This window comes from Hyla sarda, chromosome 1, assembly GCF_029499605.1.
Source record: "Hyla sarda isolate aHylSar1 chromosome 1, aHylSar1.hap1, whole genome shotgun sequence".
NCBI classification, from domain to species: domain Eukaryota; kingdom Metazoa; phylum Chordata; class Amphibia; order Anura; family Hylidae; genus Hyla; species Hyla sarda.
This window is the reverse complement of record NC_079189.1, coordinates 236,367,426-236,390,068: the sequence shown is the minus strand read 5'-3', so window position 1 is coordinate 236,390,068 and position 22,643 is coordinate 236,367,426. Positions and strand designations below refer to the sequence as shown.

The following is a 22,643-nucleotide window of genomic DNA, read 5'->3' as shown; positions in this document are numbered from 1 at the left end:
ATCCTGACTCAGGAGAGATGACACATAGGGAGGCTGGCAGGAAGGCAGGACAGGCAGTACAGAAGCGTAGTCAGGCCGTAGCAAGGTCAGTAGGCTGACGGTACAGGAGCGTAGTCAGGTCACAAGCGGGGTAGTCAGGAAAACAGAAAGGCAAACACAATGACTGCTTTCTCTGAGGCACTAGGCGCAAAGATCTGGCAAGGGGGTGTGGGAGGTGATTCCACTTATAGACAAGGCACAGGTGAAAGCAACAATCAAGGGAGCACTAGCCCCTTAAATCTTAAAGCACCAGCACGCGCGTGACCTAGGAGGTGGGGACATGCACACCGGCGATGCGAGACTACAAGAGAAACAGCAGATAGGGAAGGTTAGTGACGGCCCGAGATTCACATGCGGGCGTGTCCTGCAATGCGAATTCCAGGCCCGCCAGCAGAAGCAGAGGGAGTAGGGGAGCGCTCATGGCCAGCGTGTCCGGCCAGATCGCTAGGTGTAACAGATACCAACTGCACCAGGGGAGCAGCAGAAGGTAAGTTTATTATTTTTATTGTGGCAGCCCTGGTAGAATACCAAAATAAAAAAGATAGCTGGATAACCCATTTAATACAGTCCCAGAAAGTGATCTTTTCACCAGGGACTGGTAACTGATTTTCTCTAGATGTTTCTATGAGTCCCAGAAGGTTTTATACCCATTTAAAATCCTGCATATGATCAAGCCTACTTTGTTCCAGGCTATGAGCTGTGTATGTTATACAACCACATATACTTCAATGGGGCAGTGCTCAGGACAAAACCGGGTCTGTTTCCTGGAAAAAAGCCCAATCTTCAGATCAACACTTTAGCTGAGGTTTTGATTAGATGTAAAACTCCAAGTGTTTTTATGTATTGTACAGTAATTTAAAGCCATTGTGTGAATTCCCTTTTGTACTCATCTAATCACAATTTAAGTCTGTTTTGTTGGGTACTTAAAAACTTCTTATGCTTTTAACTGCTCAATTGTTCTTTCTTTCATCAATATATATTTAAAACATGACCTGTGGTCAGTCCCAAAAAATTGTTCTATATCATTTTGTAGTCTTGGGTGTCCTTATTTGAACAGTGTTTTAACTTTCTTGCTTTGCCCCTGGATTCCTAAGATGTAAGGATTTTACTATTTAGTTGACTATCTGAACTTTTCAATTCATTGCAAAATGGGATGCAAATGCTAGGCTAAGCCGGTATCAATGTGAAGTTCATGGGGTGTGAATGCAAGGTAGGGGTTGGGGTAACTAAGAGGCTGAGGGGGCATGGGGGTGTGATTATGAAGCATTCACAGTATGCTAACCATCTGACTTCTCAGTTATAAGTGCAAATAGTTAACCAATTAGTAAACCCTTTTATTGTGGAAATGAAGGGGTGTAGCAAGAAATTGAAGCCCTGTTAGACTATGGGCCCTCAAGACTGCAAATAGATATAAATATCTACTTTTTTTGGACAGACCACAGGTTATTTTTAGGTGTGAAAAGCTTTATTATGTTTTAGTGACTGAAAATGAGGTTCATTAACTGCTTGCTGTCTAAGGATGAGCCAGCTCGTCCTAAGACAGCAAACAAAGTATGGCGCGGGCTGGTTTGAGCCCGCGCCATACCAGGCAGCCCTCAGCTGATTCCTGCAGCTGAGGGACACCGTAAATAGCCGACATGTGGCGATCACTATGGCCAGATTTTAACCCTTTAGATCGCCGCAGTCAAAGCTTGACAGCGTTGTCTAAAGGGATCTTTAAACAGTCCCTAGCTAGTGGTCCAGTGGCCTTGCAGAACCAGGCTTTATCAATCAAGCGCAGAGCACATAGATCAATGTAGTTCTATGGAACTACATTGATCTTTATGAGGAATCTAATGATTCTACCTAAAAATCCCCTAAGGGGACTAATAAAGTGTGAAAAAAAAGTTTATTAAAAGTTTTAAAAAAACACCCGTTAACCCCTGCAATATTAAAAGTTTCAAATACCCCCCTTTCCCCAATTCCATATAAAAAATATGTAAACATAATAAAAACAAACATTTGTGGTATGGCCATGTGTGCAATTGTCCGAACTATAAAAATATGATGTTAATTAAACCGCACGGTCAATGGCGTACACATAAAAAACTGCATATATTTGGTCACTTTGTATACCCTAAAAAAATTCATAAAAAGCGATCAAAAAGTCCCATCAAAACATGGCACAAAAAATGAGCCCTCACACATCCCCGTATACTGAAAAGTAAAAAAGTTATAGGGGTCAGAAGAGGACATTTTTAAGCATACAAATTTTCGTGCAATAAGTTATAATTTGTTAACAGAAGTAAAACAAAGTCAAACCTATATAAGTTGGGTATCATTTTAATTGTATGGAACTACAGAATAAAGCTAAGATGTCATTTTTTACCGAAAAGAGCTCTATGTAGAATCAGAAGCCCCCAAAATTTACAAAATTGTGTTCTTTTTTAAATTTTGCCCAACCAATATTTTTTTCTGGTTTCGCCGTAGATTCTGTGGTAAAATTATTGATGTCATTACAATGTAAAATTGGTGGTGCAAAAAAACAGCCCTCATATGGGTTTGTAGGTGAACAATTGAAACATTATTATTTTTAGAAGGTGAGGAGGAAAAAACGAAAAGTGCAAAAATGAAAAAACCTGTGGTCCTTTAGGGGTTTATGTAATTAACAACTGTGTGAAAATGTGCACTCCACAATATAGGACAACTCTCTGCCAATATATAGGGTATTTCATTTTAATTATTTGGTTTGTGTAGGCCAACACAGCATTCATATACTCACAAGCCTTTTCCTTTCAAGCAGCCTTTATTTATTTTTTATATCTAGTCTAAGGAAGAAGGAAATAACTTTTCTCTAGGGGAAAGACAAAAAGTACTGAGTGAGAACAAGAGCACAAAAGACATAAAACTAACCATAGAGAAGGTACACACAATATTTATACAATGAATAAATGATATCACCTTTACTTCTCTGTTCCCCAAAGCATGCCATTATTTGCACCCATGGTCTGTACCATTGGTAAGGAGATGACTAAACTGAATGTATGGCCATACTAAATATAACATTATACATTGATTCTACTGTATTTTAAAAGTATGGCTGGGGCACAGAGTGAACTCCAAAGACACATAAAGGATAGTGATGCTTTGTGCTCAAAGGTGAGTTTGGAATTTGGAATTCATGCACAGAAGCACATATTGCAGTATGGTCTATCACAAGTTATATGTTGGGTCGAAAACCCCAAATGGTAATACAGTATACAATATAGTTTCACTCTTATTGTCATGATCTTACAGCTGAGATTTTGGTTTAGCAGTATACTGTATTTTTCGTCATATAAGACGCTCCGGCATATAAGACGCACTTAATTTTAAAGAATAAAAATCTAGAAAATAAATATTCTGAACCAAATACAATGTAAAGTATAGGACAGTGATCTTCAACCTGCAGACCTTCAGATGTTGCAAAACTACAACTCCCAGCATGCCCGAACAGCCGTTGGCTGTCCGGGCATGCTGGGATTTGTAGTTTTGCAACATCTGGAGGTCCGCAGGTTGAAGACCACTAATATAGGACATAATACTCATGTGTCCTCGCCGCTCCGGACCCGTCACCGCTGCCCTGGATGTCGCCCTCCATCGCTGTCGCCGCGTCCCTGGGGTTTCCCTGTCGCTCCGGAACGTCTCTGCTGCCCGGTATCCTCGCTCTCCGTCGCCGCCATCACGTCACTACGTACCCTGCTCCTATTGGATGACGGGACGGCGTGCACAACGACGTGATGACGACGAAGGAGAGCGCCGGCCATGCTAGGGATACCGGCACAGAGCAGTCATTCGCCGATCAGACACCGAGGAGGCAGGTAAGGTCCCTCCCGGTGTCCTGTAAGCTGTTCGGGACGCCGCGATTTCACCACGGCGGTCCCCAACAGCCCGACTGAGCAGCCGGGTTAATGTCACCTTTGCTTCAGACGCGGCGGTCAGCTTTGATCGCCGCGTCTGAAGGGTTAATACAGGGCATCACCGCGATCGGTGATGTGCTGTATTAGGCGCGGGTCCCGGCCGTTGATGGCCGCAGGGACCGCCGGTTTTAATGTGTATTTGCCGTATAAGACGCACCAACTTTTCCCCCCAGTTTTGGGGAAGAAAAAGTGCGAAAAATACGGTATAACATCAACAATATTCTATGTCCCTTTTTTTTGTTAGCCAAATACTGACCAAACTTTCTTAGTATTCAGTGTCTTAGATTGGAGTAGTTTTATATTTGTACATACAATTCCGTTATAGGATATACTATTGAGATTTCAAATACTTTTTATGTGGGTGCTATAAGCTTGTTAAATTTGGATGGAATTTAAATATTCATTGCAATGACTTTAAAAATGTATACGCAAACTGCTGCTGTGTGACTCTAAGTCCTCTGCCATAAGGACCTATAGTCTGTGCAGCCCCAGAGGTTCCGCAAGGCCTCCAGTGGAAAAGTAACAGCTTGTAGGAATAACAGACCTCGCTGACAACAAAGCAGCCAAAAAGGTTCAAAACAGTCATAGAATAAAGTCAGTGTTGCATTATTATCAAAGATGATCCATAAAGATGTAGAAATAGAAGAACCTTAAATAGACTACCAACCAAAGTTAATAAAAAAAAAAAAGCCTTCTGTGCAGTACAAGCATTGGAATCTCCTGCTTGTGAAGGCATTCCAATAATATGGGAAGGGCCATATCAGCATGAAGCCCCCTTCACTGTGTCAGCATGGTGTGAATTAAGTGTGAAACTGCCCAATATGTACAGATGCATCAACCAGTCTGAATATACATACATACTAACATACTAATTAAGGGACTTTTTATTTGTTTATGTATTTCTTTTTTAATCCCTGAAATTTAACCCTTTAAGGACTCAGCGTTTTTCTGTTTTTGCACTTTCGTTTTTTCCCCTTACCTTTTAAAAATCATAATCCTTTAAAAGTTTGCACCTACAGAGCCATATGATATGATGGCTTGTTTTTTGCGCCACCAATTCTACTTTGTAATGACATCAGTCATTTTACCCATAAATCTACGACAAAACCAGAAAAAAAATATCTGTGGGACAAAATTTTGTAACTTTTGGGGGCTTCCGTTTCTACGCAGTTCCTTTTTGACACCTTACCTTTATTCTGTAGGTCCATATGATTAAAATGATACCCTACTTATATAGGTTTGATTTTGTTTTACTTCTGGAAAAAATCATAACTACATGCAGGAAAATTAATACGTTAAAAAATGTCTGCTTCTGACCCCTATAACGTTTAAATTTTTCTGTATACAGGAATGTATGAGGGCAAATTTTTTGCACCGTGATCTGAAGTTTTTATCGGTACATTTTTGTTTTGATCTGACATTTTGATCGCTTTTATTCATTTTTTTATGGTATAAAAAGTTACCAAAAATAGGCTATTTTGGACTTTGGAATTTTTTTTACGTGTACACCATTGACCATGTGGTTTAATTAATTATATATTTTTACAGTTCGGACATTTACGCATGCGGCGATACCACATATGTTTATATTTATTTACATTTTTTTTTTTTATGGGAAAAGGGGGGTGATTCAAACTTTTATTAGGGAAGGTGTTAAATAATATCGGTGATGTCCAGTATTAACCACGGGTCCCGGCTATCGTTAGCCACCAGGACCGACCCGATATGACACGCTATACCGCGGTAGCGGGCACAGGAAGTACAGGTATGCCCTGCGTCCTTAAGAGGTTAAGAGTCATAATCTTTTTATTCATATGTTGACAGCCACATGGTTTTTTTTCTCGCAGCATGAGTTGTGTGTTTTAATTACCATTTCATGTCAAATAAGCTCAATAAAAAAAAATTCAATTCCTCCAAATCGTGCAAAAAAACTTATGCATCCAAAAGTATAAATAAAAGATAATGGAATGTATTGTCCAATTATGTGGATAAGTAGACAAATTCCAGTATCTTTTATGTATACTTTTGGTTCCTATGGTGGGCTTTTTTTTTTTGCACGATTTGGGAGAATTTTTTTGTATTTTTTATGGTACTTATGGGATTCTGGTACATTCACCTTGGTGGTATTGCCAGTGAATAACTCCCTGCTGCATGTCCTGATATCCTAGATCTCCCGCAGTGGGTTTAAGCTGCTATTATGGGTGTTGTGGCTACTCCACAAAAACTCCAGGTGAGCACCCTGTTGCTGTATCTATTGATCACATTAGTTCATTACCTGATGTGGCGCCTTTTTTCTTTTCTATATTTCATGTCATATTCAAATAAGGTATTGAAAAACAAATCTCAACTGTGCCATTGTTTTTGTGTTGTTGTGATATAAATGGGTTTTATCCTGTGGATCAGTACAATTATGGCAAAATCAAGTGTATGTAGCTTTAGGCCATGTTCAGATACCTTAAAAAAGCTCTACTTTATATACATTAATTAAAAAAAAACAGATAACAATAGCAGTTAATACTACTTTACTACTTTAAAAAATAACCTTTGGACTTTGGGGAATGCTTGACTTTTTATCACTTTTGTTTCCATTCATTTTGGAAAGCAAGGTGATCAGAAAAACAGCAATTCCGATAATAAGTTTATATTTTGATAGCTTTACCCTTGTGGTACTATCAATCATGTTTATTTTTTATAGTTCTTCTTTCAAATCAGAAAAGGAAGTTTTTTTTTTACTTTTTTCATTTTTATAATATGTAAACAAATACTGAATATTTTTTTATTTTTCTTCTTAACATACATTCACTTAATTGCTTGTCCAACACACTGCTATGCTAAGGCACTCACGTGTATCGGTGCCCCTGGCTGAATTTCCAACTGTTTGACACCTCACTATTGAATCACAAAGAGAGTGATCATGTAACTGGCATGCCCCCATGGTCTAACAGATTAGCCTTGTCACTACTGACCACATCTAAGTGCTTAAACAGCCAATATTTCAGTAATCTCCATATCCTTGCTCAACATCATGACATACATATCTGTCAAATGTAAGGGAGGGGTTAAAAGCATGGAACAAAAACAAATGTGCCATGAAAGGGTCCAAGGGCACTTGGGAGAAAGGACTGGTGCTTATACACTTCTATATCATGGCCTATAACTCTGGTGTCAATTTTCTGTTTTAAGAGTCTATTAGCGGGAGTAACTGGACAGAGTGGAGGAGAAGGAATGCACCACATGTATGAATGTTAAATATCATGTTTTGGCACATAATTGTTTTTGGGGAACGTACGCAAAGTCAAAGGTGGCATAAGAAAGAGAAATAAGATACACCAAATGTATCATGCAGTGTGCACCACTGTAATATGGAACAGTTTCAGAATGTCTAGTCTTCATCTGACTTTAGGACAGCATTATTAAGTCTGGCCATTTTACAATATTCAGTATACTACAAAAAAAATAGAAAAATACTATGTGTACACCTTACAAAATGTTCTTACTTCTTTTAATTAGTAAACAAAAATTATTGGTTTATTCAGGTATTCCATGAAAAAAGCGCTAAAAACAACTGTGCATTTACCTTTGTTCAAGATCACGGATTATATTTACTTACTTAAAAAAAATTTTTTTTTGAGAACTAATGTTAAATGTTTTGTACACGAAACATATATAGAGACACACTTTCATCTGTGCATCGAAAATAAGCTTATTAGTATCATAGAAACAACATGTAACAATATATTGCAAAGCAAATAAAATGCAAGAAAGACCAAGGCTTACCTTATACTTTATATTACAGCTTGGAAATGTGTCTGATTCCGGGTTCAATACAATATGGAAATCTAGGAAAATCAAGCGATAATCAGAGTGATTCCAAGTGAAAAATATATATATATATTTTTTAACAGTTTAAATATAAAAAAAAAAAATGTTAACATTAAAATAAAAAAATGGCATAATACGTGTTCACAGTATGAACGGTCTTTACCCAGTAAGCTTGGCTTGGACAACTAGTTTCTACAGTATTGCTTGCACATGTATTTAGGTGAACAGAGCACTGTTTAAGCCTTCCATTCATTGCAGTGGCATCTTGATGACAAGCAAACATATGCAGAGGCAGATCCATAGACTCCCTGTTTAATTTAAGAAAAGAGTAATATTTCCTATGTTCTTTTTTTCCCAGAGGTGAGGAAATCCACAAATACACTGAAAAGAAGTCAAAAAGCAGCTTTTTGTGGTGTCAAAGACTCCACTGTGAGCTCGAAACACTGAACACTGGGATGTTAAATAGGCTGGAGACAGTTTTTCAGTGTTCTCTCTACTGATTCTACCGCTGCTGCATCATCTCTCAGGACTAGCCGGAGTGTGTCCTGCATCTCTTACAGAGCAGCTGTGCTCTAAAGCTTCAAGAGGCAATCTTTTCTCTTGTCTATACTGATGCTATTCACCAGAATGGAGTACAGAAAAGTGCATTCATGTACAGGAATTACTTTGGGGGGAAAGAAATTCAAACCAGCCTTTTTCTGTCGAGACAGATGAGCAGAAAGGCTCATTGATTGTTTTTACCTTGGTGGTTCAATTCCACACAATATCTGCCCTTGTATGACTCTTTAAAGTGCCATTAGAAAATAAACTTTTCATACTGTATTGACTTCTGTACACAACATAACTCTATGGTTGCTTAAGCTTTGAAATCTTTAGTCTCCGAACACATTCCACAAACTCCTCCACTTGTCAGACCAATGCTGAACACATGTATTACAGAGCGCTGCAGGGAGGTAGAGTATTCTGCAGCAACAATAATGATGTCCTGTGTTTGGACTATCATAACTAGTAGACTATGTCTAATGTTGTCTGACTCATTGTATACTTCAACTGTATAATCTGAGAAATGTTTTTAGTTACATTAAATGTTTATGCAAAAACAAAATAACATTATATCTATATATATATATATATATATATATATATAAAATAGTAATCCGCGGCACTCCAGGAGTAAGGTGCAAAATAAAAGTGCTTTATTCCATACTAATACAGAGCAACATTTCAGCTGCCATGCAGCCTTCTCAAGCTTGAGAAAGGCTGCATGGCAGCTGAAACGTTGCTCTGTATTAGCATGGAATAAAGCACTTTTATTTTGCACCTTACTTCTGGAGTGCCGCGGATTACTATTTTGGATGTGTGACTGCCTGGACCGGGCTATATTGCTGCTGGCACCGCTTTTACTTATTTATCTTTTTGGATGTGCTGCTCTGTTGGTATCTTGTGTATATATATACACTGCTTATATCAGTGTTTCTCAAGCACGGTCCTCAAGTACCCCCAACAGGCCATGTTTTCTGGATTTCCTTAGTCTTTCACAGGTGATATAATTATGGTCAGTGAATTAGGCATCACCACAGTTATATCACCTTTGAAAGACTAAAGAAATCCAGAAAACATGACCTGTTGGGGTACTTGAGGACCGCGCTTATGAAATACTGGCTTATATCACATAGAGCAGGGAATAATGCATCTCTAAACACACACAGAACCCATTTCCTTGTCTACATTTGCATCCACCCTAAATAACAAATCCACAACTGGTCGACCGTCCCTGCGCTGAAATGAATGAATACAGGGGCGTCACCAGTCAAAGCAATAAACAGAACTGTACAAAGATTTAGGGATACGAAGGGTTACAGAAAAATAAACTAAAGTAAAAAACAGACAAGGACTGCACGAACAAACGTAAAATCATAGTTAACAGCATGCGTCTTTACCAGAGAGAGCAATGCAGTACCAATATAAAAGACAGGAGAATGGTCAGGAGACAATAGCCAAGGGACAAATCTATACAGAATACCAGAACAGGAGCAAGGCAAGAGCAAGTACTGATAGATACAAAGCAATGAATAGCAAGTTGGCCGAAGATTTATATGCACCTAAGGGGGGTATGAACACAGACAGCTGATGTGATAGGTTCCAATTACAAGCCCCCTGAACCGAGCGTTGCCAAAACAGAACACGTAACCCTTAAGGCAGGACCAGGTCCTACTCACTACAGCTTATGTAGTAAGAAGCATATATATAACAAAACAGAGGTCCTCTTAGACCTGTGGTCTCCATTGTTTTTTACTCCTAAAATCTGCAGTCTATTGGAAATAGAATGGCCAATAATCAAAGTGGATACCACATATCACAGGCAGGCACGCGACAGCTAAATCTGTTGTGTGTAAAACTCCCTCTATATAGGCTTGCAAGACCTGCTAGTTTGTATGAATTAGAATAAAATGTTGCAGTTAACTAAAGAAACATCTCTATTTCCTTTAGATATATTAATATAATGTTCATATTAAATAAAATTATTTATATGGACCCATCCATCCATTAATAAAAAAAAAGCAGTAACTGGATTTTAACTTAAAATTTTCTCGATGCAATACTTCGTATGTATCCTTTTCTATGATGTTCACATACTTATTGCTGTATGTTTTATTTTTTTCTATTTACTGTACAATTATTCAAGTCCTACTAAAATAAACAGTTATACAAAAAATGAAGTTGATATATGCACATACTGGAAAAGTGTCAGCATTTTCTAAATACACAATAACCCTATAATAGATTTTAATTCACGCTTCTTTCATGTGGCACTGTTCTGAATGCAGTATCCACACTTTCTTATTTTATCTCAACATGGTTTCTTTAAAGAGAAAAATCTAATATAATGGATTGCTGAAAACCATATTTTCTCTATTAACCCTAGTTAGAACTTTAAAAAAAATAAATACAAAGTAAAACTCAGAAAAGGCTCTTATAAAAGACTGCTTCCTTCAAATAGGCAGCTTTCCTTCTGTGCTTGCCGGAGAGATTAACATATCAATTAGTGTTACATTATAAGTAAATCAAATTAAAGCACGTGAAGATAAAAAGAATGCAAATGTGACATTTATGCATCAATGTTGTGCAAGCATACTGATATCCGAAGGCAAAATAATACTTTTGTTTTCCAAGAGGAAGAAATCTCTGTGAAACACAATTAATTTTTTTCTCAGTAATATGATCCCAAAAATCAATCTCTAGAGAGAAAGGTAATTAAAAACAAATCATAGATATGGTTGCCTAACCTGCTAAAACTAATGTAATACTGATCATTGCTCCTGGCAATATTACTGTTTAAATATTCTGTTTGTATTGACATGATGGTGAAAATCACAATTCACGGTTTTGCACAGATAAATCCCAGCAGGGTAGTGGTGATGAGAACTATTATATTTGTCTGTGGTATTCATTTTAAAGAATTTATTTCTCTCTATAATCTAAAAACAAGGTTTCCTAAATGCTTTTTACAGAAGAGCTCGTTCCTCAAACCAATCCTGTACAATTTTTGAAGTGCGGAATTGTTGAGAAGGTTTACATATGATTTGCAACAATGTTTGAGTACATGGTAGGTGTCAAAGTAACATAGTAACATAGTTCATAAGGTTGAAAAAGACCAGAGTACATCAAGTTCAACCTATAACCCTAATGAGTCCCTACTGAGTTGAGTTGATCCAGAGGAAGGGGGGAAAAAAACCTCATACTAGAGGTAAAAATTCCTTCCCGACTCCAAATATGGCATCAGAATAAATCCCTGGGTCAACCTTCTGTCCCTATGAATCTAGTATACATAACCAGTGATGTTATTATTCTCCAAAAACATCCACATACATGCCAGGAACATTGCTCAGAGCGTCACTATTATCCATTGGCTTGCCATACAGCATCATGTTGCGATCTCTTCTCCAGGTAAGCGACATACATGTACACATAGGGGGGAGATTTATCAAAACCTGTAGAGAGGCAAAGTTGCCCAGTTGCCCATAACAACCAATCAGCTTGCTTCTTTCATTTTTCATAGGCCTTGTTAAAAATGAAAGAAGCAATCTGATTGGTTGCCATGGGCAACTTGGCAACATTGCCTCTCCACAGGTTTTGATAAATCTCCTCCATAATGTAAAAAAAAAATTTGATTTTTCACACCAGGGTCACTGCTTACTTGTTGAATTCGGAGGCTCGTGTGCCCACTGTCAGCATAGGCATTTAGTTTAGACAACCAGATATGGAGCCTATTGTAAAAAATTACTTTATCAAGAAAAGTAAAAAAAAAAAAAAACATTTAACAAGTTTAACAAGTCTCATTTCTCACTTTTATAACTAGCCTACTAGAAGGTCAAACTTACTTAGAGAATCCATGGAATCCATAATGCCCAAACCCGAATAGAGTGTTCATAAAGGAAATCTGTCTCACTTTTTCTGCGGTTACAATTGGCCAATATCAATTAGAAAAAAAAAAACAATACCGGCTAAAACAGTCAATGAACAAAATCAATTTCACTATGGTGATAATGATCTCTTAAGACACTCTTGTCAGTTTCTTTGTCCTGTAGTTGGAGGAGCTTGAATCTAGGAACTTAATGCACTCGGTGCAAAATCCAATTAATTTTACAGCAAGCAACAAGCATCAACTATACAAAACAAAGCAAAAGCAAGCTGCATAAAACAATAATGCAGCATGTGGATCATAAAGACATTTCAAAGTTTTCTCGGGCACTTGCTAATTCTGTCAATAGTTGTTTAGACAAATATGTTCCCAATATATGGCAATAAATAGCAATAATCCATCTTTTATAATTAAGATGAGATTTGTGTTAGAGTATATTCACATGCAGCTATTTTTTTGCCAAAATGTCTGCAACTGTCTCCCTCATCTGAATGCAGCTTACAAGAAATCCATGTGTTTGCTGCCAGAACAACCCTATGCAAACTGATTTTCAGTCAGAGAAATTTCTGTAACAAATCTGCTGCATATCAATATGCCTTAAAAGCTCTGTGAATTATTTAAAGGGAATCTGTCACCCGTTTTATTCTGCCTTATCTGAAATAACAGGTAAAGCACCGTAGCCTGCCAGTCTGAGCAACCCAGGACACAGCAAGTAACATCACAACATAAGTAACATACAATGTATTCGGAAAGATTTTCCCTATCATTCTGCACCCAGCACCCCATAATGAGAATGTCAGAATTTTAGATTTTTCATAGCTGACAGTGCATATCAGGGCAAAGACCAAGCCATGGAGTGGAAAGAACTGCCTGTAGAAACAGTATTGTTTACAAAGGGAACAACCAATGTGGTATATTGAGTGCAGGGTCCCAAGCAGGGCTCAAGTCCTGCAGGAACTCATGGGAACAGAGTTCCTGCACTTTTTACACAGCAGGAACGCAGTTCCCATTTGCAAGAGTCCTGCAGGACCAGCGCTTAAAGGGGTACTCTTCCCCTAGACATCTTATCTGCTATCCAAAGTATAGGTGATAAGATGTCTGATTGCGGGGGTCCTGCTTCTGGGGACCCCCGTGATCTCGGCTGCAGCTCCCCAGACATCCGGTGCACAGAGGCTCGTGACTTCACAGTAATGCCCCCACAAAACAATTCTATGGAAGGGGGCGTGATGGCCGTCATTCCCCCTCCTATAGACTTGCATTGAGGGTCCCTGATGTCACGAGCCTCCAGTGCTGCACCCAGCACTCTAAATGAAAGCTAGGTGCAGCAGGGAGGACGTGGGGGTCCCCAGCGGCGGGACCACCGGGATTAGACATCTTATCCTCTATCCTTTGGAAATCTTGGGTGAGTTCCCACAATTTTTTTCCAAGGACTTGACCCCTGGTCCCAAGTATCCCAGGGGAATGGAGTGTCAGTCGCTCTTAGGCATTGTCACATCATTGATTGTCTACGGGAGCTGAGTACATCTTTAGTGGCCCTACAGAGAATGAATGGAGTAGTGATGCACACGTGCTCTGTTCTTCTGAAACTCGGGACCCAATTCTCGAGATCTCAGGGGACCAAGCTGTTGGATCCCCCACAATCATACACTTATCCATAATCCTGTGAATAAGGTTAAAGGGGTACTCTGCTGGGGGGAAAAATATATAACTCAACTGGTGCAAGAAAGTCAAACAGATTTGCAAATTACTTCTATTTAAAAATCTTAATCCTTCCAGAACTTATCAGTTGGTGTATGCACAGGAAGTTCTTTTCTTTTTGAATTTCATTTCTGTCTGACCACAGTGCTCTTTGTTGACACCTCTGTCCATGCCAGGAACTAGAGCAGGAAAAAATCCCCATAGCAAACCTCTCCTGCTCCGGACAGTTCCTGACATAGACAGAGATGTCAGCAGAGAGCACTGTGGTCAGACAGAAAATAAATTCAAAAAGAAAAGAACTTCCTGTGAAGCATACAGCAGCTGATAAGTACTGTATTAAGATTTTTTTATAGAAGTAATTTAACTTTTGGACATCAGTTGATTTAAAAAATAAATTGTTCTTCACTGAAGTACACCTTTAAGTATTATAGGCTGGAATACCCTTTTAACCCCTTAGTGACCCATGACGGATCAAGTCCGGTCAGGTGCCAGTAAGGTGAGCAGGCTCCTGACTCGAATCCGCTCCATACCCGGTGACTCCGGGCTGATTTCAGTAGCTGAGGGCCATGGCTAATGACCTGCTGATGCTTAAAAATAGCTGTGAAGACAAGGAGGCACATGGTACTGTCCATGACATAAAAAAATGCTTTTATACTCGGGTATCAAGTGTCAGAGAGGCGTTTCCAATCTCCAGAAGTGCTGAGGTCTTCCCTGCTTGATTGGCTATTTGTATGCACATTGCAGGAACAAAACTTGGAAAGAGTGCTTGGAGCTATAAGTTAAACCCTGACTGTCAATCACGCAGGGATGGGGATGACAGGTGGAGCGAGGAGGCGTTCCAGCCCTCAGCACTTCAGGGGTTCGGAAACTCCTCTTTAACTCCTCTTTGACTTAGCACCAAGTGTCTCCTTGTTCAATCAACTATCTATCAACTATCCAATAGTCTCAGCAGTTTGGAACATAAACATTAACCCCCTGTCTGTAAAAAAATAAAAAATAAAAAAATCACAGAAAAACTCTGCACAGTAGACAGAAACCATTTTGCGACTTTTGGGGGAAGCCAGAAAAATAATCCAAAGCAGAAGTAATAAAGAAAAGAAAAAAGTATGATTGAGTTAGCAAAATCTGATTTACTCACATGCAAAAACCATTCCAGTATTTACAATTTCAGCTGAATTTCCAATACTTGAATTCATATGAGGTTTCATTCAACCAGTGTTCTCATAGCAACAAAGTCACTTCCAGGCAGTAGCTAGAAAGTACTATTGTACCCAGTGGCACCACTGTTATTTCTTACACACTGTGTAAACAAACCATTTTGACAAGGGATTTTTAAATAGTTTCTTGCGTGATAAGATATTTTGTCCTGCTTTGATTTTGTTTGTCTTAGTTGAAATTACTCAACCAAGTTGAACAAAAAATGTCACTTCCTTTTGAAAACTGTGTCTCCAGAGAGATACACCTTCATCACACTGCAGCACAAAAACAGAGATTTATCAGTCAGCCTCTATTCAGCTAGTTACATTCATGATGATAAATAGAACACGCCATGTTTGCTATGGGCTATTCAGCCACTTTTTCAGTGCAAATATATAGTCATGTGATTTTCATGCCTTTGACCTTTTCTTTTTACACGGCTCACTTCTCCACTAACTGTTTATCTTGTATATGTGTGTGTGCATGGTGTCCTGGTAAATACTTACTAGTCTATTTACCACAAGCATATAGGCCCTTATTATATTTTAGTAGTACCTTTGGTTTAAAGGTACTTAATAGAAAATACTAGGGAACTACAAACAGTAATATATAGACCCCAAAAAATTTATTACACACAGCTAGGATATGCCATCATTTTTTGATCATAGGTGGTCCAACCATTGGAACCCCCTCTAATTCAGTTTTGTGGCCCCTTAATTGTCTAACTGTTATCTTATACTTATCTGTGCTGCAGTTCCCATGCACAGCATGTGACCAGGCACTAATGTGTAGGTAAAGACATTGAAGTGGCCACAACACTGAATGATCCCTTCAGCCCCTTTAATCTCAGGATTGGTGGGGGGTCCCAAGGTTAGACACTGGTCAATCAGAATGGCGCCCATAGGTCTGATTCATCTATGTCAGGTGTTTTATGGGGGTTTCTCATTGGTTAAAGATCCTTACTGAGAGGTAATGATTTTTTATGTCTTTTTAAACAACTGTATGTCTAATAAAAAAAAATATAATTTTTATGATTATGTGTAGAGTGTATGGGCTTTCAGAAAAAAAAAAGTCAGAAGAAAAGATTCCCTTTGCTGCAACCAATCACAGCTTAGATTTCATTTTACCAGAATGCATTAGGATATGGAAGCTGAAGTCTCATTCGTGAGGTTAAACTGCATAATGAAGGGTGCATAAAAATGCAAAATATGTAGTACCGGTAACTGCTTCTTTTCCCACTCCCACCCAAATTTGATTTCCATTGATAATCTTTGTGTCATTTTATTGTCAGCGCAGTCATCTATGTAAAGACGAAAGTATTTCATACGATTAGTTCATTCATTCAGATCTAGAATGTGTTATCTTAGTGTTCCCTTTATTTTTCGAGCTATGTACTTTTTGTTAGAATGGACACAAGAAAATAAACTGATCACAGGATGTCCCTCTGTCTGGTCTCCTAGTGGTCACCTGGAATCTGTAAAGAATCTGGAATATGTGCTTTAAAATCAATGGGTTATCTATGTAACTCATAGATAGGCTAGAGAATCACTTACTGTGGCCACAAAACACTCCAGCTATTTGTGGAGGTCTGAAACTTGGTTTTCTGATCCCTGAAACATATCTTTGTCACAATTCACAATCCATTCTGTGGTTGGAAAATAGTAAAAGGTAAATACAAAAAAACATAATGCAGATATATATTCTACATTACTTATTAGTAGTAATTAAAGCAATGCCCATGTAGGATACATTAGACTTTTCTTTAGCCTTCAATACATGAAAGTGCACTGTGTAGTCCAAGTCACCTTGTAGCTTTTATTCTTAGCGCAATTATTTATTGTATGATTTCTATAAAACTTGCTAGGTAAACAAACTCAGCCCACTCAAAAGCTAAAAGTGGCATTATCTTTCTGTGAGGAATGTTACCAATAAAATGTAGAAGGTTATTATGTATTGTATTCTATCCAGTCGTACTGGTATTGGGCTCACAGTTCTATTTGTTTTTAGTATGCACTGGTTTTGCTGGTTCGCATACTTTAAAGGCGTCCTTACATAATAGCAAGGTCCTTTGACAATAAATGGATTCCAATGTATACACCCCCTGCTGGCATTCCCAGAGATCAACTGTAATCTGTGCAGTTTAAGGGAACCTGTCATAATGAACATGCACATGGCTTTGCTGAACTGAGCAGATTGATAAATAGCTTTGTGGGAATAGAGTCAGTGTAATTTGCAAATTAGAAATCTTTGCTTGTACTGGGCTTTGGAATCCAAGGGGCAGTCCTCACCAATGACCAACAGTTATCTTTATATCTAGAGGAAAAGACAAGTACAAATAGTGGCTCCCCTCCTCTTAAGCAGCTGAGAGTTTTGGTTGTATATTACATGTTCTGCACTACAAAAACTTTAGAAAAAGAGGGCCTGACTGCTTAAGGCTAACCATGTTGTATGACAAATCATAAGAGTCAGCTTTGAGGAGTCGGTCACCCATTCTTTGTATCTATGCTCATACAGGGAAGGCTGTCAGTCACTAATAAGTTCCACCTACAGGACTCTAAAGCCCAGAATTAGTAGCGGTTTCAATCAATACGGTAGACTTTGTTCTGAATTATTTTTACACAAAACTACATATCAATCTGCTGACCGTTTCCTGCTCTATAAGATAATGCTGTTAGATGAAGCAGAATTTTCCACATGACAGTTTAGATTTACATGGGCACTGTCTTTTTATATGTTGTACAGTAAGTGAGGGTGAGCTAGCACTCCTCTGTGCTCTCTCCTGTCTGATAGGAATCCTCTGTGCTCTCTCCTGTCTGATAGCACTCATCTGTGCTCTCTCCTGTCTGATAAGACTCTTCTGTGCTCTCTCCTGTCGATAGCACTCATTTGTGCTCTCTCCTGTCTGATAGAACTCCTCTGTGCTCTTTCCTGTCTGATAGGACTCCTCTGTGCTCTCTTCTGTATGATAGCACTCCTCTGTGCTCTCTCCTGTCTGATAGCACTCCTCTATGCTCTCTCTTGTCTGATAGGACTCCTCTGTGCTCTCTCCTGTATGATAGCACTCCTCTGTGCTCTCTCCTGTATGATAGTACTCCTCTGTGCTCTCTCCTGTCTGATAGGACTCCTGTTACGCCTAGCGCTCCGGGTCCCCGCTCCTCCCCGGAGCGCTCACGGCGTCTTTCTCCCTGCAGCTCCCCGGTCACTCCCGCTGACCGGGAGCGCTGCACTGTCATGGCCGTTGGGGATGCGATTCGCACAGCGGGACGCGCCCGCTCGCGAATCGCATCCCAGGTCACTTACCCGTTCCCGTCCCCTGCTGTCATGTGCTGGCGCGCGCGGCTCCGCTCTCTAGGGCGCGCGCGCGCCAGCTCCCTGAGACTTAAAGGGCCAGTGCACCAATGATTGGTGCCTGGCCCAATTAGCTTAATTGGCTTCCACCTGGTCCCTGACTATATCTGACCTCCTCCCATGCACTCCCTTGCCGGATCTTGTTGCCATTGTGCCAGTGAAAGCGTTTCCTTGTGTGTTCCTAGCCTGTGTTCCAGACCTCCTGCCGTTGCCCCCGACTACGATCCTTGCTGCCTGCCCCGACCTTCTGCTACGTCCGACCTTGCTTCTGTCTACTCCCTTGTACCGCGCCTATCTTCAGCAGTCAGAGAGGTTGAGCCGTTGCTAGTGGATACGACCTGGTCACTACCGCCGCAGCAAGACCATCCCGCTTTGCGGCGGGCTCTGGTGAAAACCAGTAGTGACTTAGAACCGATCCACTAGCACGGTCCACGCCAATCCCTCTCTGGCACAGAGGATCCACTACCTGCCAGCCGGCATCATGACAGTAGATCCGGCCATGGATCCCGCTGAAGTTCCTCTGCCAGTTGTCGCCGACCTCACCACGGTGGTCGCCCAGCAGTCACAACAGATAGCGCAACAAGGCCAACAGCTGTCTCAACTGACCGTGATGCTACAGCAGCTACTACCACAGCTTCAGCAATCATCTCCTCCGCCAGCTCCTGCACCTCCTCCGCAGCGAGTGGCCGCTTCTGGTTTACGACTATCCTTGCCGGATAAATTTGATGGGGACTCTAAATTCTGCCGTGGCTTTCATTCCCAATGTTCCCTGCACTTGGAGATGATGTCGGACCAGTTTCCTACTGAAAGGTCTAAGGTGGCTTTCGTAGTCAGCCTTCTGTCTGGAAAAGCTCTGTCATGGGCCACACCGCTCTGGGACCGCAATGACCCCGTCACTGCCTCTATACACTCCTTCTTCTCGGAAATTCGAAGTGTCTTTGAGGAACCTGCCCGAGCCTCTTCTGCTGAGACTGCCCTGTTGAACCTGGTCCAGGGTAATTCTTCCGTTGGCGAGTACGCCGTACAATTCCGTACTCTTGCTTCAGAATTATCCTGGAATAATGAGGCCCTCTGCGCGACCTTTAAAAAAGGCCTATCCAGCAACATTAAAGATGTTCTGGCCGCACGAGAAATCCCTGCTAACCTCCATGAACTCATCCATCTTGCCACTCGCATTGACATGCGTTTTTCCGAAAGGCGTCAGGAGCTCCGCCAGGATATGGACTTTGTTCGCACAAGGCGTTTTTTCTCCCCGGCTCCTCTCTCCTCTGGTCCCCTGCAATCCGTTCCTGTGCCTCCCGCCGTGGAGGCTATGCAGGTCGACCGGTCTCGCCTGACACCTCAAGAGAGGACACGACGCCGCATGGAGAATCTCTGCCTGTACTGTGCCAGTACCGAACACTTCCTGAAGGATTGTCCTATCCGTCCTCCCCGCCTGGAAAGACGTACGCTGACTCCGCACAAAGGTGAGACAGTCCTTGATGTCTACTCTGCTTCTCCACGTCTTACTGTGCCTGTGCGGATATCTGCCTCTGCCTTCTCCTTCTCTACTATGGCCTTCTTGGATTCCGGATCTGCAGGAAATTTTATTTTGGCCTCTCTCGTCAACAGGTTCAACATCCCGGTGACCAGTCTCGCCAGACCCCTCTACATCAATTGTGTAAACAATGAAAGATTGGACTGTACCATACGTTTCCGTACGGAGCCCCTTCTAATGTGCATCGGACCTCATCACGAGAAGATTGAATTTTTGGTCCTCCCCAATTGCACTTCCGAAATCCTCCTTGGACTACCCTGGCTTCAACTCCATTCCCCAACCCTGGATTGGTCCACTGGGGAGATCAAGAGTTGGGGGCCCTCTTGTTTCAAGGACTGCCTAAAACCGGTTCCCAGTACTCCCTGCCGTGACCCTGTGGTTCCTCCTGTATCCGGTCCCCCTAAGGTCGTTAGGGACTCTACCTGCCACAGAAAATGCCTCTCCCCCCCTCCCAGTCCACTCAGGCAAGCCTCGGTGCCTCCTCATGGCCCTCGTCCTGGTGTCACACTGCCCCGTGCCAGGCCTCGCCCTCTGCCCTCCCTCCCCATTCCCACTCCTGCTGTACTGCCTGCCATTGAGGAAACCATCCATTCCTTCCCGGTGTCCTCATCCCAGGGGAGGCAGTCACCGGACAAAAAAAAGGGGAGACCTAAGGGGGGGGGTACTGTTACGCCTAGCGCTCCGGGTCCCCGCTCCTCCCCGGAGCGCTCACGGCGTCTTTCTCCCTGCAGCTCCCCGGTCACTCCCGCTGACCGGGAGCGCTGCACTGTCATGGCCGTTGGGGATGCGATTCGCACAGCGGGACGCGCCCGCTCGCGAATCGCATCCCAGGTCACTTACCCGTTCCCGTCCCCTGCTGTCATGTGCTGGCGCGCGCGGCTCCGCTCTCTAGGGCGCGCGCGCGCCAGCTCCCTGAGACTTAAAGGGCCAGTGCACCAATGATTGGTGCCTGGCCCAATTAGCTTAATTGGCTTCCACCTGGTCCCTGACTATATCTGACCTCCTCCCATGCACTCCCTTGCCGGATCTTGTTGCCATTGTGCCAGTGAAAGCGTTTCCTTGTGTGTTCCTAGCCTGTGTTCCAGACCTCCTGCCGTTGCCCCCGACTACGATCCTTGCTGCCTGCCCCGACCTTCTGCTACGTCCGACCTTGCTTCTGTCTACTCCCTTGTACCGCGCCTATCTTCAGCAGTCAGAGAGGTTGAGCCGTTGCTAGTGGATACGACCTGGTCACTACCGCCGCAGCAAGACCATCCCGCTTTGCGGCGGGCTCTGGTGAAAACCAGTAGTGACTTAGAACCGATCCACTAGCACGGTCCACGCCAATCCCTCTCTGGCACAGAGGATCCACTACCTGCCAGCCGGCATCGTGACAACTCCTCTGTTCTATCTCCTGTATGATAGCACTCCTCTGTGCTCTCTCCTGTATGATAGGACTCCTCTGTGCTCTCTCCTGTCTGATAGGACTCCTCTGTGCTCCCTCCGGTCTGATAGCACTCATCTGTGCTCTCTCCTGTCTGATAGCACTCCTCTGCGCTCTCTCCTGTCTGAAAGCACTCCTCTGTGCTCTCTCTTGTATGATAGTTCTCCTCTGTGCTCTCTCCTGTCTTATAGGACTCCTCTGTGCTCTCTCCTGTCTGATAGGACTCCTCTGCGCTCTCTCCTGTCTGATAGCACTCCTCTGTGCTCTCTCTTGTATGATAGTACTCCTCTGTGCTCTCTCCTGTCTGATAGGACTCCTCTGTGCTCTCTCCTGTCTGATAGGACTCCTCTGTGCTCTCTCCTGTCTGATAGCACTCATCTGTGCTCTCTCCTGTCCGATAAGACTCCTCTGTGCTCTCTCCTGTCTGATAGGACTCCTCTGTGCTCCCTCCGGTCTGATAGCACTCATCTGTGCTCTCTCCTGTCTGATAGCACTCCTCTGTGCTCTCTCCTGTCTGATAGCACTCCTCTGTGCTCTCTCCTGTATGATAGCACTCCTCTGAGCTCTCTCCTGTCTGATAGCACTCCTCTATGCTCTCTCCTGTCTGATAGGACTCCGTTGTGCTCTCTCCTGTATGATAGCACTCCTCTGTGCTCTCTCCTGTATGAGAGTACTCCTATGTGCTCTCTCCTGTCTTATAGGACTCCTCTGTGCTCTCTCCTGTCTGATAGGACTCCTCTGCGCTCTCTCCTGTCTGAAAGCACTCCTCTGTGCTCTCTCTTGTATGATAGTTCTCCTCTGTGCTCTTTCCTGTCTGATAGGACTCCTCTGTGCTCTCTCCTGTCTGATAGGACTCCTCTGTGCTCTCTCCTGTCTGATAGGACTCATCTGTGCTCTCTCCTGTCTGATAGTACTCCTCTGTGCTCTCTCCTGTCTGACAGCACTCCTCTGTGCTTTCTCCTGTCTGATAGCACTCCTCTGTGCTCTCTCTTGTCTGATAGGACTCCTCTGTACTCTCTTTTGTCCGATAGTACTCCTCTGTGCTCTCTCCTGTCCGATAGTACTCCTCTGTGCTCTCTCCTGTCCGATAGCACTCCTCTGTGCTCTCTCCTGTCTGATAGCACTCCTCTGTGCTCTCTCTTGTCTGATAGCACTCCTCTGTGCTCTCTCCTGTCTGATAGCATTTCTCTATGCTCTCTCCTGTCTGATAGAACTCAT

The 22,643-nt window shown here is 42.0% G+C and overlaps 1 protein-coding gene across 16 annotated transcripts in view; it reads right to left on the bottom strand.

The window, feature by feature from the left end:
- CSGALNACT1 (chondroitin sulfate N-acetylgalactosaminyltransferase 1) overlaps nt 1–22,643 on the bottom strand; it is a 487,912-nt gene that overhangs the window by 292,366 nt on the left and 172,903 nt on the right. For 15 of the 16 annotated variants that reach the window (XM_056569152.1, XM_056569147.1, XM_056569104.1 and 12 more), the window contains one exon: nt 7,755–7,816. The gene's annotated coding sequence lies outside the window, so the exon portion shown is untranslated. Of the gene's footprint in view, nt 1–7,754; nt 7,817–7,962; nt 8,162–22,643 lie in introns of those variants that run through there. The other variant, XM_056569209.1, reaches the window with a different exon arrangement.